A 17500-nucleotide genomic window follows, 5' to 3' on the forward strand; every position below is an offset into this window, starting at 1 on the left:
TCTCAGAAAGCTACTGAATGGCTCAGCCCAGAGAATGTGGCTGTGGCACCCCTCAACGGCCCATCTGCACTCCAAACCCTGTCAAACGTCATTGACAATGGGTCAGAGATAAGTCTTATTACAAGAGAACATGTGCATTCTGGTGTTACCATCCGGGAAAGAATGTCCAATCAATATGTGCACTGCTCCAAACACGTCCCACAAAAGGCAGTCCAAGTAGCAGTAAGGTCTCATTCAATGGATCTCCCTACAGTCAGCTTAACAGTAATAAATGGCGAAACTTCTTGCACCTAAGAACACAGCTTCAGAGTAATGGAAACGTTGTCTACCGGGCGACTGTTACTCTTAGGGCAGGACTTCATGCAGTGGAGGGATTCTACGATTCCTCTACGATGCATGACAGCCATACCAGTTGGAGAATCTGACGACCAACAAGCAACAACGCCAAGTGATCCTCTTCCAGCAGACATTTCCTTAGCCAACATCCCATGGCTCCAGGAGTCGTCTGAAAGTGACCCTGTCCAAGAAAATCCCCTACTAGCCACCACTCTCCTAATCACGGGAGTGGATGCCGCAAACACCAGAGTTGGAGAAGAACAACCTAATAGCAGCCCAGGCAGAAGATCCTCAACCGCAATACATCAGAGAGGATGCACAGCAGGACCCAAAAACTATCACAGACCTTTCCATGACAGATTACCTCATAGAAAATGGGGTACTCTATTGGGTAACCAGGGAGATACAAGAGCCACCTCACATAGCTCACCAGAGGATAGTAGCGCTGAGCAAACTACTAAGGCCATTGCTGATAAGTTTTACATGTTATTCTGACTCATTCAGAATAAGTAGAGCATTTCAAATTGTAAGTGTTATCGTATAGCCTAAACGATTTGAAATGTACTAACCTAATTGTAGCCTAAGTTTTATACTATGACACCCAGGTTACTTCACCCATATGTTATTCCAAATTGCATTTAAAACAATGCACTGCATTGTGTATATTAATCTAAGACATAAACGATATAAACCTCATCCAAAGCACACCTCAAGAAATTCTCATTGCATTTAGATATGCATATCTTCTAAAGGAATTTTCCTAAATGAACTTTAAGGTGAAAAGGAATACTTAAAGTGGACTTGGAGGCACCAACAACTATGGCTGCATTCCCTTTCCTTGAGTCCCTACTAGTTTGAACTACACTGCACCAAGGCTGTGGTGAGACTGGCTTCATGTTCGTCTTTGGCCAACACCAAACATTTGACTAACCACCAGACAAACAACCAACGCCAGTAGTTAAACACTATTACACGTACACTTACAATTAAATACATGAAACAGCCAAAACAACACTTTTCATTACTACATGCAAACCCAACAAAATATAATATCATTCTTCTACATAATACGCATTTCCACTTTACGTAAATTTAGAAATAATACATAAAACTATACCACAAATTGCGGAAAAGTAAAATCTCTCTTGTCGAAGTTTCGACACGCGTCATCCTGTCCTACCTGCCAGGCAGCAGGAAATCCTAATGAGGTTGTGCCAAAGGCAAAACTCCAGAACATCCCATTAGCTGGTGTCCCCTTCAGGGATGTCACCGTAGACTATTATATGCCCCAAGGGCATACCAGAACTAAGCCAGGGAGTGCCCATTTTTTAATAATTATTGATCAGTTCACTAGAGATCCCAAGGCCATTCCTGTGTGGAGTGAGACCTCCAAGGCTGCAGTTAAAGCCCTACTGCACTTCTTCTGCAGGTTTGGCTTCCCAGTCACTATTCAAAGCGACAACGTACGACATTTTATGTCAAAAGAATTCAGTGACAGCATGGCTAGTCACGGGATCAAGCATGTCCATTCAATCCCCTACCATCCAAAAAGTCAAGGGATCATTGAAAAGTTCCATCAATCCTTAACTGCTACATTATCCAAACTCCAACATGAGAGTGGAGGAACATGGGAGGAAAATTTACTTTACATGCTGTTCACCCTCTGCCAGAGCCTGTCGGAGACTTTAGGATACAGCCCTTTTGAGTTGCTATATGCCCACTCAATGAGTGGGGCCAATCAACATCCTGCATGAGGCTTGGCAGAACCAAGTAAAGCAGATTGGGTGAAAGAACTCCCCAATATTCAAAATAAACTCAGGGCAGCATAGGCAGTAGTGCAAGCAACAGAAGCAGCAGTGCAAGAAAGAGTCAAACTACGATTTGATAAAGAAGCCATAATGCGCAGTTTTGTAGTGGGGGATGAAGTCCTAGTCCTTCGTACTGGGGCCACCCACCCACTGGAAACCCAGTTCACCAGTCCTCATATCATACTGGGAGAAAATGGACTGTTAAATTACCTAGTAAACTGTGGACAACGACAAGCAAAATGGCTGCATGCCAATTTGCTCAAACCTTACAGGACTAGGGAGGAAAAGGAGGAGGAGAACGAAGAACCACAGCCAGTCTCGAGCACAGTAGTAGGCACCAATACCACACCTCCAAATCCTGCCACAAACTCTGAGGTACTCAACCAATTACAGTACATCACTCCCAGCCTTGATGATGATAAGCATCAAGACATCAAATACCTGTTGCTGCAACATCCGAAAGTAGTCCAGGATTGCCTTATGTGCACCAACATCCTGGAACACAACATCCAATTAGAGGAAAATATAAAACCTCTAGCCCAAGGCTATTATAGGGTGAATCCACACAAGGTGGAAGGAATCAGAAAACAGGTTGATCTGCAATTGGAACTGGGTTTAATAGAAGATAGTCAGAGCCCCTGGTCCTCGCCAGTGGTTCTAGTACCAAAGGAAGGAGGCTCTGTGTTTACTTCAGAAAGTTAAATGAAGTCACCAAACCAGAGCCATCACCCCACACAACCCCCCTTTGCATAGAAGTATGCCTACACCGATTAGGAACCGCACCTTTTATCAGTAAAATAGATCTTGAGAAAGGGTATTGGCAATTCCCTTTAGAAGAGGTGGCACATCATCTGACTGCCTTCATGACACCGGAGGGGTTCCTTCAATATAAAGTAATGCCTTTTGGGTTGAAGAACGCCCCCAGCTGCTTCCAGTGACTTATGAATCAAGTCCTGGCGGGCATTGAGAACTTTGTCACCTACCTTGACGACATAGTAATCTTTGCAAACTCTTGGGAGGAACACCTTCGGATCATGGCTAAGGTCTTAGCTGCTCTCCGAAAATTCAAGTTAGTAATAAACTTAAAGAAATGTCAGTTTGGGGAAGTTGAAATAACTTACCTCAGGCATGTCATAGGGAACAGCAAATTAATGCCCAAGGATGCCAACATCAAAGCTATAAGGGACATACCATACCCCAAAACAAAAAAGGAGGCCCAAAGATTCGTGGGTATGGTTCAATATTTTAGAAAATTCGTACCCAACTTCTCAGGATGCAGCAGCTCCTATAACTAACCTCTTAAAAGGCAACAGAATATTCCACTGCACAGAGGAATGTGAAAAGGCATACGACAACCTGAAGGCTGTGCTCATTAGCAAGCCAGTCTTACACACCCCAGATTACAAGAGACCTTTCTACATGGCAGTGGACACCAGTGACATAGGAATCGGAGTGGTGATGTTCCAAATAAAGCATGGAATTCGCCACCCTATAGCATATTACTCTAAAAAGCTGAATCCAGCTGAAACCAATTACAGCACTATTGAAAAAGATTTGCTAGGAATGGTATTAGCTATGAAACACTATGAAACATACCACGCAGATCACAAGTTCCCTCTAACCGTTTATACGGACTACAATCCTCTCAAATACCTCACACACTCCCGAAATCAAAACAAGCGTCTCATGAGATGGAGTCTAGATATGTAAGATTATAACTGGAAAATTGAACACATAATGGGAACAGACAACAAAATAGCAGACATCCTGTCCCGTCACTAGCCTTGCATGGTCTCTCATAATCAAAACCCAGTGATGACAGGCCTTCTCATTTTCCAAGTGACTGGCACTTAATCCAGAGCGGGTGCCATAAACTCCCTTCATATCTCAAATTCTCATCCCTTGTAATTTTTGAACTTATAACTGTTAAATTTTGTCCCCATAACCCAAACTATTTCTCACCTAATGCTTTTAACTTATTTTCTAACCTTAGGTTAGACTCTTGCTTGCACATGTGCAATTGCACCGTACAGTCAGCCAGAACAACTGGCAAAGTATCATTGAAACTACATGAACAGGAAATGGTTACATACAGACTGTGATCAATAAACAGGTCAATGTGTCCATACATTAAATAACAAAGTTTGTATTTAATGAATCAAACACGGCTAGAGACAAATTTGAAAATGTTTATTAAATAAATCTGTATAAGAACTATGTAAATGATAAATATTTTATGTAGGAAAACTCTGCAAGTAAAGTAACATAACGTGATAAACAAGATGTACGGTTTTGGTATCATTCTTAATAAAAATCACCTCAGTAAAATAAATCTCAAGTACTAGCTTGCAATTTCAAAACTGAAGTTAAACGTCTTATTGCAATTCAATACATTTAACTTGGGACTTAAGGTCAGGAGAGAGAGTAGTCATTTAAATCATAGAGCTTTTGAAGAAATTCACCCCGAAAAAGAAGTAAAATGTCTTTTAGCAGGGGGAGCTGTAACGTGCATTTATTCATTACAAATGCACAGACAAGCTCCAAGATTTTACAGAAAAATTAACAAATAAAGTAAATGTGTGTAGGTCACTAGGACCACACAAGTAGAGTCGTAAAGACGCTCCCTGCCAATTAGCAATTCGCTACTTCAGACACCCTTGCAGTAGAAACTTCACCCTCTCATCCTTAATGTTTTCCTATTGTGTTTCTATTGTCCCCTACTTGTGTGCTGTTGCAAATTCTCGTTTTCCAGTGCACCTGCATCCCAAGCTGTAAACAGACGCCAACCGAATCCGGAAGATTTTAACAGTCACTGCACACTTGAACAGAAGCGGAGGAGGCGGGAAGGAATGTATATAAGGAGATGATGGGTCATGCGAGCAGTTTGCAGCATATGACAAAAGCAGACAGAATCTTTGTCGGTCGGTTTTCCGACCTCCCTCCCTCTTTCACATAAGTGACCTTTGCTGTGTCTTTCGGATCCAATCCACCACTGACCCCTTGTATTAAATCAAAGTCTGGCTTCAACATCAAGACGTCTCGTCCCCAGGACAAAGGTACAGTTGGAACTGGAACAGTTCGACACACATTTCTTTTACTATATTTCTTATTGCTCTCATATTCACCCCCTTGCAATCTCCTTCAGAGCCTATGCGAAGCAGTGTAATTTGATTGTATAACATAACCCATAACTGTTTACCCAGTTTGCATTTCTCTTGTTCTTTGAATGATTTCCCTCTCAAATGACAGTGCGTTCTGTATTGCAGAATAGGTGATTGTGATGATGTATGCCAACTATTGGTCCACGGTGCCCTTTCCCCATCTTCCGGCTTTGAGAAGATTCATTCTAGATTTGACATCTGAAGATGTTTTTCATTACTGTTATTGGCTGCATGATTCTGTTTAATCTTAATCTAATTTTAGAAGGTTCTTAATTCTATTGTGATTATCCTCACTGTAAGGTTCTGTTTAATCTTAATCCAATTTTAGGTTCTGTGTAAACTAATATATTTTGGAGAGTCTTAGACCATATTTGATTTGCTAGTGGCACTATTTGGTTTTGTGAATTAATGTAATTACAGTGCCACGGAGCTGATGATTAAGCTCCTGTGTATATTTCTTCTGATTTGTGTAATTGTAATCTATTAAGTCAACCCTTGATTTTCCCTTGATTTCCAGTGAATTTACTGATAAAGTAGCTTTTTAATCTGTTTTACACGTGTGGCCCCCAACTAGTTAGACGCCTTTAGGACTTAAATAATAGATAGGAGTGACGTTGCAAGCCACACCTGTAAAATATATATATATATATATATATATATATATATATATATATATATATATATATATATATATATATATATATATATATATATATATATATATATATATATATATATATATATATATATATATATGTGTGTGTGTGTGTGTGTGTGTGTTTTACCCAGTTGAGAGGAAATTTCATTGCTTACCTATTACTACAAAGTCGAGAAGTCCTATCTATTGGTAGTTTGGTAGTGACTGCATCAAAAAGGCTACTGGTAGTGCATATCTGGACCTACTCAACCTGCATTCTCTCTCTCTCTCTCTCTCTCTCTCTCTCTCTCTCTCTCTCTCTCTCTCTCTCTCTCTCTCTCTCTCTCTCTCATGTCTACAGTGAAACAAGCTTTACACAGAATAATTAATTTGACAAAATCTAACATAACTAGATTACAAGAAATAAGAGATGAAATAACATGGAATACTAATGTTCCCTAAAAGATCAATCAATTACTGTCTATCATATTTAACTAATTATTGACTTTACACTGTAACTCACAATAGGTCAAAATAAGTCAAAGTTCATTACATTCCCAATATGTACATCATCAACATCTTTCTCAGCAAAACATCTGAAGAAGTCAAATAAATCCTTTATTAACCAAAATGCATAAAAATAAAGATATGGGAATTCCCCCATGTTACTTATAAAGTACACACAATACAATAAATGCTTGACACAGGCAACAATATATAAATGAAGAAACAATCTACAGTTTGGAAAATCAAACATGAATCCTACCTTCAAACAGAAATGTTCACAGTCTTAATCGATAGGTCTCGAACCAAAGAGTCTTCACTGAAGATTTTTAATAATGTTCAGTGTTGGTCTTCAAATGATCATTTTTTCCATACCTAATGCATTCACACCCTGGGGCTCTGCCCAAAAGAAATCCGCATACACACACTTACACCAGAACCTGGACATTTCTGGTGAACGCACTCACGAAGTCATATGGCAAGTTCCCACATCTTGAGAATACCTGACGCAACAGTTTCACTTAATTAGGAAATGTGTCAAATAACAGCTAAACATCTTCTCAAGGGTTTTCGGAAAGTTTTTCTGCCACACTTGTTAATTAAACATCCACTGTGTATTGTAATTCATAAAATACTTGTGACCTATAAGCTTTTCAGATGCTCGGCCACCCAAAGAAGTGCTGCCCCCAGCACTAGAGAAACAGCAGTTATTAATTTCCAGATTCGTGCACCAAATGGACAGCCACACCCCCGGCAGGTTCATCTTCAGGTGACGGTTTACTCACACTGTGTTTTTGTGCACGACAAATACCATGCTTAACGAAGTGTATGACAACAAAGGCCCTAATCACCAATAAAATAGTGATGAGGAGGTACTGATTTGGCACGAGGAAAGGTTCGTCTTCTGGCATTGGAGGAAGTGGTGGAATTGTGGTGATCACGTCCCTTAAAGGTAGCACCGAAACAACTTGACACTCCCCATGAAGATGCCACATGAAGACACGAGTAGTAGAGTTGAAGACACTCTTGCCCAGAACTCGAACAGTGTGACCAGTCTACACGCCACATCGGAGAGACGGGATCCTCACAGAAAAAACGTATCCGATGAATTATGGCACCGGATGGAGACTTCACACAGCCTACAGAACACCTCGTTAAGTCTTCGTAGAGCCCACCTTGTACTCATGTTGGAATGTTTGAATGTCACAGTCAGAAGGAGTCTGGTTATGTGCTAACATCTCACATCCTAACCAGTCAGCGTTTATGAGCGTAAAGATACTACTGTCACAAATATACCTATCATGAACTAAAACACATCCTGACCTACAGTTAGAGCCAAGGATCGAAACTGGTCCCCCAAAAGGTACATAGTCTCCTCACTATCCCATACTATTACTGAACCATTAAAACCACTAGAGAAAGGTCGTATGATATAACTATGAAACGATTTCAAGTTACTAACTGGAATTTCCAAAAGCAACCCCCTATGAGACAAACTTACTTTTAAAATACTATAATACCAATACAAATTTTCCCCAGCAAAAATTATCTGAGAACCATACAGATATGCTGCACTCATTAAAGTTGATTCTAAAGACCCGAGAGGTAAAATATTTCCAAAAATTCGCCCCTTAGAAGCAGCAACCACTGCCTTAACCTGTATTTGAATTTTCAATAATATGCATTTCACTTCTTTCTCAATATTCAACAAGGCAGTTTGACAAGAAGATAAAACTATCGAAACATCTAAGTCTCCCCCCATCATATCAACTGTGACCAAAAACTCATTTAAAGACGTCCTAAATGTCTCAAAACCCTCTAGTAATTTCTCATTACTATCTCGTAAAGCCATCAAAGTTTTACCTTGGCTAGTTAATTCTGCCGATACCTGTTCAATTCTCACAAAATTAACAATCGATCTTATGACCATAAAGGCTCCAATTAACAATGGTGCAGCCCTTTTACTCCTTCTAGAAGAGACCCGAGAAGTCGAAGAACCTAAATTTGGAAGCCACGTTAAAGTCTTCTTAATCCTATCCTGAACCCTAACAGTTGTAGCATTAAGTTCAGTTAGTCAACCCCACACCGGATCAGACAGAGTTTGTCTGGTATTCACATCACCCAATAAATTCCTAAGCAACTGAACTTTATTCTGGGATGCTTCAGGCTCAGTCCTTGCCGAACTATATCCTCAAACTCTATGCTCAAAGTTACTGCATCAGACGACAATCACATATCAGTCTTCTTCTATACTAACACCTGGGCCTAAGCTCACTATGGAATTAGCCCATGCCACGACCCCCAAAGTCATGAGCAGACGAAACTTCAGCATCTAAAAAAAACAAAAGAAAGAAACCTATAAGTTACCAGATCTCGAAACAAGGAAGAAAAAACAAAAAAAAACCATATATCTATAAAACTCTATGGTATCTTGCACCTAATTTAGCTAAGTATTGCAACACACAATAAAAAACTGAATGCGGACAATTAAAGATTTGTATAACTCTACGGACTGACATCCTCCTAAGTAAAAAAAAAAAAAACTACAAATCACACATCCTTAAAACCCATCAAAGAAAAAGAAAAAAATGATCAGAAACAACAATAAATCACAGGAATTAACCCATAAGATTCCCATCAACCTGTCTTGTTAATTTCAGATATATGTGTCAACCAAGACACTCCCGTATTTTCATCCTGAACTACAAATCTATTCCTCTTCTTTACTTCAACCCGAGAATGACCGTCAAATTTAGGACTTAGTTTATAATTCAACTGATTCCAACAATTTATTTTCACAAAAACCCTATCTCCCACAGCAACTTTAACTCTATCTGGCTTTGCATTGCACCTGTCAACCATATCTTGAGTTTTCACTTCAAGATTCTTAGCAAGACGTGCATATCTCTTTTGCAGTAAAGACCAGTGATTTCACTGTATCATCACCCCAAAAGATCAATCATATTACATTCTATCATATTTAACTAATTATTGATTTTACACTGTAACTCACAATAGGTCAAAATAAGTCAAAGTCCAGTACATTCCCAATAAGTACATCTCTACAAACTTAGTTAATTCGTCAACAGTCACCAACAGGTGCCTATGGTCATAACTAGATTCACAGAAATTGGATAACAGGTCCACATGGACCCTAGAAAATGGTTTACTAGGAATAGGAAATGAATCCAATTTACAAGAAACGACCCTCGATGGCTTACACGCATTACAAACTGAACAACCTCTCACAAAGTCTTCCACTGATGTGAGCATATTCTTCCAAAAGAATTGTCCTCATATATTCTGATATGTCTTCTCAATACCCAAATGCAGACTGCCAGACCTACAGTAAACAATATCCAGAACCGTAGGTACTAAACTCCTAGGAACAACTATTTGCGTTGTATCACCCTTATCCTCACTATTTCTCAGTCTGCATCTAGTCTTACTAACTAACAAATTACCCTCTAATTCAAGACCTGCAAAAGGCAACTTATAACCCTTCCTAACTAATTCCCCTCTAAGAATGGTTTTTGCGTCTGCCAAAATCTCATCCTCATCCTGTTTAGATTCTACTAAACTAATATCCCAGTCTATGCAATCTCCAGATACATAACATACATGAGCACCATCGGAACCAAAAAACTTCTACTGAGGGCGTCCACTACAATATTATATCTACCTTCTATATACCTAAGCTTGGCATCAAAGTCCCTGATTGTCAGATACCACCTAACTCTTTTAGGGGAAAGACCCGGCTTATTGAAAAGATCCAACAATGGCTTATGGTCCGTAAGAACCTCTACTTGATTGTCCATCAATAACACGTTGAAATGAACGAAACTAGACCCTACGGCAAGGGCCTCTTTGTCCACTACCAACCATAGCCGCTCATTACTACCCCATGTCTCAAACTTCCTGCAGTAAAATGCAATCAGATGAGTCTTCCATCGAAGTTCAGCAAAGGCAGGCCCCTATACCATCAAGACTGGCATCTGTCACCAACGTGAGAGGATGCTCAAAATCAGGAAATTTCAACACTGCGTGGTTAACTAAGGCATCCTTAATATTCTGAAAGGCTGATTGCTGTCCATCACCCCAAGCAAACTGCACATCATCCCTCAGGACATCTGCTAAAGAAATACTGAATCTGTTTCTTATTCTCAGGAGTAGAAAAATCTACAGTTGCCCTAATTTTATCCTCTTTCACTTTAACACCCTCCTGAGAAATGACATGACCCAAATATACTATCTGCTTCTTCAGAAAATTACACTTAGCTCATTTTTTCATCACACCCGCAAACCTAAGCCTCCTAAAAACTTCCTAAGAACCTTTAAATGTTCCTCTACCGAATCAGTGGCAACTAATATGTCATCCATGTAGATAAATATGGATTTCCCTAACAAACCATGTAAAACTGTATTCATTAGCCTAGTAAATGGCAAAATTAATGGCATCTGCGTGAACTCATAAGGCCCCTTCGGCAAAGAGAAAGCTGTGTACTTTCGACTCTCCTTGCTAAGCGGTACTTGCAAGTACCCTTGCATCAGATCAATTGAAGAATAAATATTCTTGCCCCCAATCCCAACAAATAAATCTGGCAAACATGCCACAGCGTAACGATCTGGAATGGTTTTCTTGTTCAACTTCCTAAAATCCACACAAACCCGGACTGAACCATCCTTCTTCGGAACTGCTAACAACGGAAAATTAAAAGGCAAGCAACTGGGCCTAACAGTGCTTTCCTCCTCCCACTTATTAACCTCTTGCTCTACCTGTTCTCTAATCTTTACCCTTTAACCATTTAGTACGTATATATACGTAGCGCGCCAGCACTGCCTGAGCCGTTTAGTACGTATATATACAGGGAGCATACGTTTTGACCGTGGCGTTTAGTACGTATATACACTCGATTTTTCCTGCCTTCCTTTCAAGGTTAATCCACTAAAATATGTTTTCTCTAGGTCCCAGGAAGTCTTCTTAACCATATCCAAACAGAAACACTTCCTCCCGAACCCCCTTTTATCATAATTTTCATGATTTTCTATATCTAATGCGGGAATTCGCCAGTCACTTAGCGACATCGCTATGTAGCGAGACAACACTTTGCTGGGCTGGTTCGTTCTCTTACACGGAATTTTCGTCTTTCGACGCATGGGGTAGAAGGGATGTAATCCTTTTGTACATAATGGTGATTTTTTACGATGTCTGAAGCAGATTATAACCAAACACTTCCCAGCTGTCAAGGTCAACATAATTTTGAAGAACCCCAAAAGTCTTGGTAGCCATTTTAGACACAAGGAGCGACTCCCTCCAATGATGCAGTCGGGCGTTGTGTACAAGTATACTTGCTGTTGCAGTCCGCAACAGATTTATGTCGGAAGTACGCGCCGGTTGCTCAAAGTGAGGGCAGATTGCCACAGTGGATTGAGCTATCGTACTGGTCTTAGGCTAGCAAAACCTGAAATGTCCAACATTAGGAATCATTCATTAAATTGTAAAAACCAATAAACTATAAAAACTTTGAAATAGTGACCACGACACAGAAGGAACACCTCCTTAATATTTTAGAATCCTTGGTTATCAAGAAAATTGTTCCATCGCTCAATAATCATTTAACTTCAACCCCCTTATACATAGCCTAGTACCCCTCCCTATTCCTGTTTACTTCCTAACTTTGTTTACTCTCATCAAACTTTCATCCTCTGACTTTACTACAGAAGGTATTCTATTCCTTGTTTTGTCATTGTCATTTTCAGTCTTTAAAGCATTTCAATTTTGTAAACTCTGTTTTAAGTTTTAATTAGTGTTTTTTGTATCTTTTTAGCCAGAAAACATGGGATATGGTTGATCCCGAAGCGCAGCTATTAATAAATGTCAGTGATGAGCTGACTGTTCTTCCTATACGTACATCCTACTATAAGACTGTTTGGCTTAGCCTCCCTGAAATAAGAATATATATATATATAAATATATATATATATATATATATATATATATATATATATATATATATATACTGTATATATGTGTATATATATATATATATATATATATATATATATATATATATATATATATATATATATATATATATATATATATATATATATATATATATATATATATATATATATATATATATATATATACATATATATATACATATATATATATATACATATATATATATATATATATATACATATATATATATATATATATATATATATATATATATATATATATATATATATATATATATACTGTATATACTGTATATATATATATATATATATATATATATACATATATATATATATATTTATATTTATATATACTGAATATACTGTGTGTATAATATATATATATATATATATATATATATATATATATATATATATATATATATATATATATATATATATATATATATATATGAATGAATAAATTCTGGAACATACATACATGACACAGGGTTAGATCTAGAACGAACAAACTTTCAAACATGAAACAATACACAAAGACCATAATCTAAATGAAAGTTACGAACAAAATTCTTGCACAAGAGACAAAGCTGAAAATTCATCCGACAGTGTGAACGATGAAAACGACAACAGGGGCTAACAAGGCAAAGGCAGTAAAGTGAGGCCTATATTTAATGATTGTGAATGGGTTGCCAGTAATTTCCGGGCCTATGATTTCGTATTTGACAACAGTGGCAGTTTCATTACATCGATAAAGGAAACTTTAAAACTAGATGATGAAATTTATCAGTATCACCATTTTCTTAATCAAATTATCTTTTAGTCGTAGAGAGAGAGAGAGAGAGAGAGAGAGAGAGAGAGAGAGAGAGAGAGAGAGAGAGAGATAACTGTTTTCTTTGTATTGTTCTTTGCCCTCCTTTGAACACTGGATGTCCTGTACAGTAATTCAAACCTAACAATTTTGGCTTTGATAATTCATAACGTTCAAGAATTCTAACAACTATAAAAAGAACAATTAGCATATGCATCAATGAACAGAGACAACATGACGTTTTATATATATATATATATATATATATATATATATATATATATATATATATATATATATATATATATATATATACATACATATATACATATATATACATGTATATATATATATATATATATATATATATATATATATATATATATATGTGTGTGTGTGTGTGTGTGTGTGTGTGTATATAGATTTACAGTGCACATAGAAACTCTGTACACACAAATATGGGTGTCATTATAATATAGCTACATTTCCAAACTTCTCCCTGACTTATAATCCGACTACAGTTAATCTGCATTCCTCAGTTCGGGGTTCTTTAATCCAGTCATAAAATCCTAATTATCCCTCCCCGGGCTGTCCAAAAAAGCCGTTCCGGGACAAGTTAAGTTAATTTACAAATCTGCCAGCGCTGGAGAAGTCAATGATGGCATTTTTTTCTATTTCGTGTTGTAGCATTCATTTTCATCAGTGAGTCTGGCCTAGATATTGGGCATTAGTATAATACTTATATTTAGGTGATTAGAAACTAGATCATCCTCACCCTACTTTTGTTCAAAGCAGTTTAATGTATGACTTCAATTCTTCAGATTTCAATTCATTTTACATCTTCACGGTTAGATACGCAGAACAAGTGTCAAACTGTTTACCGTTTCAGACCTAGGATGGAAAGGTGTGGCGACATGTCTGCCATATCTACGCGGTATCCAAACTTAGGTCAAAGTTTTATGAATCAAATATGGGAAAAGTGGCAACGTCTAAAACGTACTACATGTTCGTGGTCATTTTGGTTTGACTATAATATTGATAACTGGCGAATATGGAAATTTGCAAGGTAGCGACGTAGGTGGTGTTGACTGAAATGATCGACTGTTGTTTACGGCTCTAGTTACCTCCCACCCGCAGCGAATTTGATGGGCTTGATATTAGGGCCTGGCAATTATAACGAATCCTTTTGAAAGATTTCGGTTCCTTCTTTCATTGATGATGGTCACTTCGGAATTACCTTGTCGACAGTCAAAATTCATGGGGAAAGTAAAAGTCGTTTAACTTGCCTGTACAAAAGGGAGATCACTAAATCCGCCATTGTCCATGAAACAAGGAATTGGAATCGGTCAAAAGGACTGGGGATAATCCGAGGCATCATTCTCAAACTAATGTTCGAGTGGTTGCCTTTGATATATATATATAATATATATATATATATATATATATATATATATATATATATATATATATATATATATATATATATATATATATATATATAAATGTATGTATGCAGTATGTATATATGACTTAGAAATTCCATACAGTTTACTTTTATCTAATATATTTTTATTTAGAAAACAGATATGCATGTATGGATGATGACTTAAAGAGTTTCATAACAGGAACCTAGGTTTAGCTCAAAAGATTGGATTATACAGACTACCAAATGCAAGATCTTTTGGAAACATCTTGAATATATACCATTATATGGCCTGTCAAATAAAAATCTGATTAGTAACAACTATAATTCGAATGACTAATTGTTGTAACCTGTTATTTATAAATTCTAGAAGGTCAAAAAGAAAGAGTTTCATATGCAACAAATAAACTTCCATACATGAAACAATGCACGTGTGTCGGTCCTCAGAGAATGTTATTTTCCAAATGTCGCCACGCTGATAATCCTATAGCCAAGGGAAAAATTGCTGTTATTATCATGGCTGGAAAGAGCAGACGCATAAATACGGGACAGTGGTGAAAGGAAAACAGCCGTACACACGTTAATAGTCTTATAGAGGTTAAAATATATGGAATAAGATACAGAAACTGATAAAAAAAATAGCAAACGTAGCCCCCTAGCCCTCAAAAGATAGCGCGGCCGGGAGAGTAGTTGCCATGTTGTGTTTTTTACTTTTTGCTAACAGTCTGGGTAGTGTAAATTTTTGCTGGCCGCACTCTTAGCTGACAGCTGGGGGCACCAAAGCTGCTTCCCATAGAAAACGGTTATTGGGTTAAAAGGAATCCTATATGAAGGGACAAAAATAGGCTTATTCTTATCCTCTAAATGAACTTTGTGTTCTAACACATTTGTTAACCCTAACTTATCCCCTTTAAGTGTGACTTTGCCCGCAAACTCAGCCAGAACATCTTCCACACCCTCAACATATTCTTTAATTAAATATTCTTTAATTAAATCTGGATTTATACACATCTTTCACTCGAACTTTCACCATAGAAACCATACCAGAACCAAGAACCACATCATCCAATAAAACCCCCTTATAACACTCCCTAACCACTGAAAAACGTTCAGAATCCACCCGCAAATTCTCATTTACACCCAATCCATTACCATCATCCACTCTACTTACATCCATTCCCTCGTAAGGCACAAAAACATCAGGTACTCCCACAGTTATACCACATACCCCTGCATGAACCGAGATTTCGTGTCTCCTACAGGCTGGATGACCCAGTAACAATGTATTCCCCAAACCAGCCCCTCGTATAACCAAAAACTTTTCTGTAAATGTTCTACCCCCAAGAGATAAATACTCATCTATGTAACCCAAAACCTGTAACCTATTTGCTTGAACATCACATACTGTCTCTGTACCAGGTCTCAAAGAATGATCGGAAAACATCGATCAGAACAACTCATAATTCATCAAATTAATAGAGGCGCCTGTATCTATAAAATATTCACATTAAACCCATACACAGACCCTTTTACCACTGGCTTCGACTCTGAGGGTTCCCCTAGAAGTCCTATATCACAAGAAACAACCCCTTTTATCTCTTCCCTTTTTGCTGGTCGGTCCACCAAAAATTTTGTTGGCCCCTAGAGACTCCTGAAAAACCCCCTCAAGGATTTCTCCTACCTGCCAGACCAGCACTCTGAGGTGTGCTTCTAGACTCATTCTGTTTAAGAAGCGGGCAAAACTGCCAATCATGATATGCAGACTTGCAAGCGCCACCATATTTCACCCTACAAAACTTCTTAGTATGTCCCTGCCTATTACAATTATAACAACACCCTTGGGATCCTGAATCTCAGAAGTCTTATCATCCTCTGTCTTGGCACATAACCTCATAACTGTGGAGTCAGAATTACTTTGTGTATGATGCTTCAGAATAGCCCCGGAAGATTTCGGCATCCCATCCAAAAATGATTTATCTACTGTAGGGCATTTTGACATGTGCTTAAGAACTTGAGAGAACAGTAAATTCTCATCCGGCCCCCTTTCTATTTCCTTGTCAAAACTATTTACGATAGCATCAGGGATGTCATTCAGGATCCACGCATATTGCAATAATTTCTCAACTTCTTTATGTAGCATCAAAATATCTGGCACTAAATGTGACAAGCGAATCATGGACTTTACAGACCTTGAAAAGAGATCTGAGATCTCGAACTGTTCCATATGACGCTCTCAAAAAATCTTTGACATCGTCCCAGGTCCTAAACTTCAAAAAGTGATGACTCCAGCAACGCTGTCCAATATCCCCTTTATCTAAAAAAAGGAAGCCTTTTGCTTCATTGAAAGCTTCTACCCCATCTGTTATTTTCTTGGTGACTAAAATATTCGACACCCCTTCTATAAAAATTTCGAGGGGAACTGGAAGAACGCCATCAACCAGCCTGGGAAAGGGCTGAACTTTGGCATTTGTGGATGTAAATTTGTGCAACATTGTCACTTTATCCTCATCTTCGTTAGCCTCCGCCATATTATCAGAACAGATAACCCTCCAAGTTCCAAGAACTCAACCTGATCTCAACTTTATATAACTCCCAAGGGCAGAAAGAGAAAGGAAAAAAAAGTTAAAAATTCAGCAAACTCCCAACACGAATGCAAATGCTATCCATTAAATTAAATTCTAAACGGCAAATGTGAACAGTGAAGTAACTGTCACCGCAGATGTGAACAATTAAGAAAAAAAAACTCTAAACGCCAAATGCGAATGATGAAGTGGAAATGCCTCAGTCCACCCACACAAAGAAAACAAGCTTGCAGAGAGAACGGGACAACAG

General features: G+C 38.0%; 1 protein-coding gene across 10 annotated transcripts in view; it reads right to left on the reverse strand.

Moving 5' to 3' along the window:
- The window catches only part of LOC136856556 (uncharacterized), a 430695-nt gene that overhangs the window by 200120 nt on the left and 213075 nt on the right, over window positions 1–17500 (reverse strand). Inside the window, exon 1 of one of the 10 annotated variants that reach the window (XM_067134397.1) lies at window positions 6709–8724. The exons of the other annotated variants lie outside the window; for them this stretch is intronic. The gene's annotated coding sequence lies outside the window, so the exon portion shown is untranslated. Of the gene's footprint in view, window positions 1–6708; window positions 8725–17500 lie in introns of those variants that run through there. 10 annotated transcript variants of the gene reach the window in all.

This window comes from Macrobrachium rosenbergii, chromosome 36 (genome assembly GCF_040412425.1).
Source record: "Macrobrachium rosenbergii isolate ZJJX-2024 chromosome 36, ASM4041242v1, whole genome shotgun sequence".
Lineage (NCBI taxonomy): Eukaryota > Metazoa > Arthropoda > Malacostraca > Decapoda > Palaemonidae > Macrobrachium > Macrobrachium rosenbergii.